Source organism: Ruditapes philippinarum, unplaced genomic scaffold, assembly GCF_026571515.1.
Source record: "Ruditapes philippinarum isolate M1 unplaced genomic scaffold, ASM2657151v2 ctg1981_1_1_1_1, whole genome shotgun sequence".
NCBI lineage: Eukaryota > Metazoa > Mollusca > Bivalvia > Venerida > Veneridae > Ruditapes > Ruditapes philippinarum.
Window position 1 is genome coordinate 51,154 of NW_026866289.1, and position 7,654 is coordinate 58,807.

The window sequence follows — 7,654 nt, forward strand, 5'->3', positions numbered from 1 at the left end:
TGTCATACATAGCGCAGCATACCCACGATAAATTTGTGATATTTTCTGACTCGCTTTCTGTTTTAATATCCATTAAAAATAAAAAATCTGACAATATCATGGTAAAGAAACTTCTTTTACGACTTCATGATATACTAAAAACAAAATATGTTAAATTATATTGGATTCCAAGCCATGTAGGAATACGAGGAAATTAAAAAAATGTAGATGCTTTAGCTAAACAATCATTAAATTTTCGAAAAACTGACTTATTGTTACCTGCTTGTGATTTTAGACCAGCTATCAATAAACTCGTATCATCTGAATGGAAAGCAAGTTGGGACAATGCCGTTTTTAATAAACTTCACGATATAAACCCATCTCTTGATATGTCACCATCTCTATCTCTGTCAAACCGCCGTGATCAAACAGTTCTTCTGCGATGCCGAATTGGACACACTAAAATTACCCACTCTTATCTCCTCACAAATGACAATGCCCCTTTCTGTGTAGGTTGTAATGAAAATTTTACTGTCAAGCATTTTCTTCTTGAATGTCATGATTTTTCACAGGCCCGTAATAGATTTTATTCTGTAAATTCACTCAAAGAACTTTTTAATACAATTCCATCAAAGAACATAATTGATTATTTAAAAGAGATAAATTTGTATTCTAGGATCTAATTTGCTCATTTCTATTGTCATTAACAATGTTTTACATGATATTTTAAGCCTATTATAGCATTCGGCACGATATGGCCAGTTATGTGTTGACGTGCCGTAAAAATCCAAACAAACAAACAAAACATAAACCACTAGGCTACCGCTCCCTCCTAAATTTTTGACACATTAATAAATGAATAATGAGCCGACTTTAAGACTAATTGACTTCAACTCGATCCTAAATTGTGTATACTGTTCTAACGTATATTTAAACAAAGATTTATCGATTGTTACTTAGAAGAATGTTGCCGAAGGGTTAGAGTCGATGACTTCTAATTCAATTACCTCTCTGGCGTGGGTTCGATCCCCGGGAGATGCTTTGGTAGTTTAGCACGGAGGAAGGTGGTCAAGTGCTGGTGTAACTCTCCAGGAAACTACCCGCCTATATGACTGAAATACTGTTGGGAAAATGCGTAAAATGAAACAAACAAACAAAACTTACAAGAATGGTGTGCTCAGACATCTATATGCATATGTAAAAGAACATTTATGTTTTAAATTATATCTAGACAAGATGAATTGTAAATCATTAAGAAACGCTCTTACATGCCTTCGAGTGTCCTCTCACAACCTTAGAATTGAGTTCGGAACGTATGGTCGAGGCAGTGTCAATTCCGTTATACTAACAAGCTCAAAGACGAGTATCATTTCGTTTTAAAATGCAGTGCAATGCTTATGAAAATCTACGTAGCTAATATATTAAGCGTTTTTTTTACATTCGGCCTAGTATGGCCAAATGTATAGAGTTACTGCAATCTAACAGCCATAAAGTACCTACAAACTTACGTTATTATTTAAAAAAGGCAAACAGACGAAACGATAAATCAAGAAATCTTCAATAGTATTATGATGCTGTTTTGATTATATATACTGTGACGTAACTTCTTTATATTATTTAAACATTTTGTCAACAAATTCGATTAAAAGCGAAGTTATAGTTTGTTCTCTGCTTAAATTCAGTACTTTTCATTATTCATTTACAAACCGTATTACCGGCGCCAGTGATGGCAGATCACTGCAGTGATGGCAGATAGCTGAAATTTTCCGCTCGGTACAGGTAGGTTATAAATTTGGTTGGTATTATTATATTACATATATACAGATTTTCTGTCAGAATGTTAGCCCCTTTCATGGTATTTCTGCCATCGACGGCAGCATTTAAAATAAGTATCTGCCTACAACGGCAGCATTTTTTCTTTGACCGGACCAGATTGAACGTCTGTAAAGCTTTCAAGAAAAGACTCACGGGGTAGATATTTGGCTTGCGTGACCCCAATGGATGAACATCTATATTAATAACACGAAATCCTGCCATTTAGTTAAAACTTGAGATATTTTCAACAAAAAAAACCAGACATTTTCACGGATTTTTTCGAAGCTGTCACTTTTAACCTGCTCAAAATAGTCTAAAAACAGGAAAAAACGAATCCAAAATTACCTAATAGTATCTCCAGTCAATGAACAATAGTTTCATAGCAATGAAATGGGCCGTATTTGTGAAATATAATAATACCAACCAAATGTATAACATTCCTGTACCGAGCAGTAAATTTCAGTTATCTGCCATCACTGCAGTGATCTACCATCACTGGCACCGGTAATACGGTGTGATTTACAGCAGTAACTTATAGATATAAATATATACTTGAGTAATGGAGTTTTTCAGTAAATGTGATGCATTACATTGCACGTATGTATTAAATATCACATTGCTCAGTATTGCGTTGACTTTTTCTTTATGTGAGTTTTTTTCCTGCATTGTAAAATATGTGACCTAAAATTATATTTCAAAATGCTTGTTATAACGATGTACCTATGTGTGTACAAGATATTAATAAACTTTGTTTTGTTGTGTTATGATTTATATTTGTAACGGTTGACCAATGTGCTTTGTACTTTGCTATGTTTGAATCCTTAAATCTAACCTTTTTGTAATGCAAAAGTTTGTAGTATTGAACGTGAAATAGATGTGTCATTATTTCCTTTCATATATAACTGTCACATAAGCATTGCTTGTGCCGTATGAGTGCTGACCCTTTAAACCTTTATTCGAAAAGTATAAAAAATATACGTTTGTTAACTATCGTTTCCATTTTGACTAATTGGTTGCTGGTACTTAGTAAGACCATTTGATCTTCAATTCATTAGTTGATCTTCAAAACAATTTGCAATTTAAATATTTTAACTTATCTAGGATAATAATAATGATCTGAATAACTTTCAACAACAATGAAATAGAGGTCACCAATATGAAATTAATCAAACTTACCAGACATAGCCTAAAGCAAATTTATTCCAAATGGTTATTTTTGTCTTTGAAAAAAATTGTAATATATAAGCTTGATAAGATTTGAAATACTCATAAAGAGCATTCCATTTCTAACTCTGCTGCTGCGGGAAATAATAATCAAAAGAATTTATTTTAAAGGTTTTTGCTTTTATTTTGTTAACAACCCAGCCGATAGGACGTCGGATTTAAGTGAAATCTAACATAGTAGTCTTGATTGTGTCACTTCCCTTTGTTCTGATTTATAAACCCGATAGGTGGCTCTAATTTCAGTTCAAGATAATCATTCGAATTTTGATTTTTATTTTCTTTCACATTCATTGTATTTTTAAAAATATTTTTTTTGTTATACGTGCAGCTTTAAAAAAAAAAGAGAAAATAAAATAAAAAGGTATAAATCATGTGATTTACCAAATCTATTTTCTTTCGCGGAGTATTCATGATTTGTGTAGTTCGGTTAATTATAAAAAACAGCACGAAAAAATGAGAAAGTGTGTTTGCAATTATAAACATAGACAGCAAAGTTACAGCTAAAGATGGCATGAACAAGTGTGTAATAGTTCAAAAATTATGTACAAATGCATGTTACCATGTTAAGGTAAGAAACAGTACTTAAAGTACTGCAAATAAGGCGGCATGGCTTTTTTATACTTGGAATTTACTAAATATAGCTCTTATATATTTGCATAGATTCGATAATTTTACTTCATCTGTTGCCTGCAAAAAGTTAAAAAAAATAGTGATCATTATATCTAAAATTATAATTTCCCAGATAGGTATTTATTTAGTCGCTAAAATACTCGCAGTACAACAGATAATGATGTTCGTTACCGACAGAATTAGAATTACATAGAGGGCACGTGCGGTCTTTTAAACCAAATATTCCTCTCATAAAACATATTAGATGTTTAAAACGTCAGTGTAAGAGGTACACAACAAGGTTGTTGTCATGTCGAATAAGAATGAAATGATAAAACAAGTATTAGCATTTTTTAAAAAATGCCTGGAATCGCCGTTCAGTCATGCATATAGAAATAATAGTTCCTTTCTTGCCAATTACCTTTATTATATGTGGTCAACACATAAAGCCAACACAAAACTTGATTTAATCTACTATTCCGTGCTTGTCAACATATTTTGACGTGCTCATTTAGATTCTGCTGGGGATACTTGGTATTGCATGAAAAAAATATCACAATAACTTGACTCGTAGTACAATAAGTTAGACTACATGCGCTTCTTAATAAGTACGTGCATCGATCGGCAAAAAGAATTAACTTCTTGCGTATTTAACTATAATTACTATTGATGTCTGTGAACATGCTATAAATGGAATTTACGCTATATACTCCGTCAACTGCTTTGCGAAGTTAGTTTTTATTCTGAAACGGACTATAACTGACCTGCTATATGCGATAATGATGCAATAACAACACTCATAGTATTAACTCGCCCGGAAGAAAGCATTTATAAAGTGTGTGTGTTTTTATGCCACCGCAGCATCTGCGATGCGGTGGCATATAGCGATTCACCTGTGTGTATGTATGTGTGTGTGTTTGTTTGTTTGTTTGTTTGTGTGTGTGTGTGTTATATAGATTATATAGTGAACTTAAAAAATCTTCTTGTGAAAAACCACTAGTCCAATTTCAACCAAACTTGGCAGGATTGATCCTTGGGTGAAGGGCTTCCAAAGTTGTTCAAAGAATTTCATTCCATGCAGAAATATGGTTGTCATGGCAACCAAAAGGAATTATAAGAAAAAATTTAAAAAATCTTCTTGTAAAGATCCAAAAGGCCTAGAGCTTAGATATTTTGCATAAGGCATTGTCTGGTAGACCTCTACCAAGATTGTTCAAATTATAGCCCTGGGGTCAAAATCGGCCCCGCCCCGGGGGTCATTGATTTTCACTATATATACATATAGTAAAAACATAAAATACCTTCCTGTTAAGACCCTAAAGTTTAGATATTTTGCATAAGGTATTGTCTGGTAGAAATCTACCAAGATTGTTCAAATTATAGCCCTGGGGTCAAAATCGGCCCTGTCCCGGGGGTCATTGATTTTCACTATATGTACATATAGTAAAAACTTAAAATCCTTCTTGTAAAGACCAAAACGGCCTAGAGCTTAGATATTTTGCATAAGGCATTGTCTGGTAGACCTCTACCCAAATTGTTCAAATTATAGCCCTGGGGTCAAAATAGGCCCCACCCTGGGGGTCATTGGTTTTCTTATATGTATATAGTAAAAACTTTAAAAAAAAATCTTCTAGCAATTGACAAATGCTAGAGGTTAGATATTTTGCATGAAACATTGTGAAGTGAACTTCTAGCAAGATTGTTCAAATTATAGCCCTTGGGTGAAAATTGCCCCCGCCCCGGGGGTCATTAATTTTCAATAATTTTATATACATATAGTAAAAAATCAAAAAAATCTTATTGTCTGAAGGTTCAAGGCCTAGAGCTTTAATATTTGTTAAATGATATCCTCAATAGGTACTCTACCAAAGTTTGAACAAATTTTGCCTCTAGTGTCAAAATTAGCCCTGCCCCGGGGGCCATAGGTTTTCCTTATATGTATTTTGTAAAAACTTAAAAAATCATCTTCTCTAAATTTACAAAGGCTAGAGTTAAGATATTTTTCATGAAACATTATGTAGTGAACCTCTAGCAAGATTATAGCCCTGGGGTCAAAATTGGCCTGGCCCCACCCCCAGGGGTCATTGATTTTCACTATGTACATATAGTAAAAAATCTTCTTGTCTGAAGGTACAAGGCTTAGAGCTTTGATATTTGGTATATAATATCATCTATAGGTCCTCTACTAAAGTTGTTTTAATTATGCCCCTAGTGTTAAAATTTACCTGCCCCAGAGGCGATAGTTTTCCTTATATGTATAAAGTAAAAACTTGAAAAATCTTCTTCTCTGAATTGAAAAATCTTCTTCTCTGAATTGACAAAGGCTAGAGGTTAAATATATGGCATGATACTTTGTGAAGTGAACCTTTACAAAGATTGTTCAAATTATAGCCCTGGGGTCAAAATTGGTCCCGCCCCAGGGGTCATTGATTTTCATTATGTACATATAGTAAAAAAATTTTAAAAAAAATTTTGTCTGAAGGTACAAGGCATAGAGCTTTGATGTTAGCTATATAATATCATCTATAGGTGCTCTACCAAAGTTGTTCAAATTTTTCCCCTGGTGTCAAAATTGGCCCTGCCCCGGGGCAGTGATTCTCATTATGTACACATAGTAAAAACAGAAAATAAAACAAATGTTTTCTGAATGGGAGAAAGCTACAACTTAGATATTTGACTTGAAATGTTGTTTGGTGGACTGTATCAAGATTGTTTTGAATTAAATCCTTTGGCCCAAAATTTTGCCTTGCCCAAGGGGACAATTTTGACCATGTGCACAGTTTTAGTTGTAAAATTGAACTTTGATATCAGGTGACCTAGATTTTGATGATGTGACCTACTTTCTTGTCCTTTGATGTACAGCTATGAAATTTGAACCATGTGCACAGATTAGGATGTAAAGTGAACTTTGATTTCAGCTGACCTAGATTTTTACAAAGTGTCTTACTGTGTTGCATTTGATGTAGTCATGAAATTTAGGCTGTGTGAAATATGACCTTCACCACCTACTTCACTAGACTCGAGTGCATTGATATATTCCTACTCTGATCTTTTATTGAGTTAACAACAGATTTAACCACTAATCTGATATTAAGAATTAGATAGGTCAGGGATCTATGCATTATGACAATCTTCAAAATTGTATAGAAACAAAAAAAATCTGTTCCTACACTACTATTTAGTGTTGTATTAATGCGGTGGCATAGCATTTTTCTTAAATGCAATCTTGTTTTTCTTTAAGTGCAAGTTTTAGAAAGGAAACAAAATATACTCTTTTTTAGACTACATTCTCCAATCAGAAATGACATGTAGCAAAAAAATATTGGAATTTGCTGTGTTTATCCTGCAAGAGTCTAAAGACTGGTACTGAGTTCGTACATTAATAATGGTATTTTTCAGTTGTACGAATAATGGCGGTTGGGTGAGTCCATTTAAGCATCCCTCAATGAAGTTTTTGGCGTCCATTTTGTTATCATGTGGTACTGATTGTTTGTTTGTTTGTTTCTTTCATTTTACGCCTTTTTCCAACAGTATTTTAGTCATATAGGCGGGTAGTTTCCTAACCATCGTTCCTGGAGAGTTACACCAGTACTAGACTACCTTCCTCCGCGCTAAACTACCAAAGCATCTCCCGGCCAGATTAGAAGTCATCGACTCTAACCCTCGATGTGGTACTGAATTATTCGCTTTGATTGGCTAAAGGCAGGCGGTGTACAGGTGGAACTGTTCAAATCTTGTCAATTGTTTATATCGCCGTCCAGGAAGGCGATAATGATACATTTCGGTAAACGTGAAGTAATGACTAATTCGGTTTGACTAGGCAATGAGATTGTTATATTTTTAGCTCGACTATTCGAAGAATATGAGAGCTATTGTAGTCGCCCCGGCGTCGGCGTCCGCGTCGGCGTTGGTTAAAGTTTTTTGTAAAGTCAAATATCTCAATCATTACTTGAGATATTCAATTGAAACTTACAATACTTATTTATAGTAACAAGGTACATCAGATTGACAAGTTGGATAACTCTGC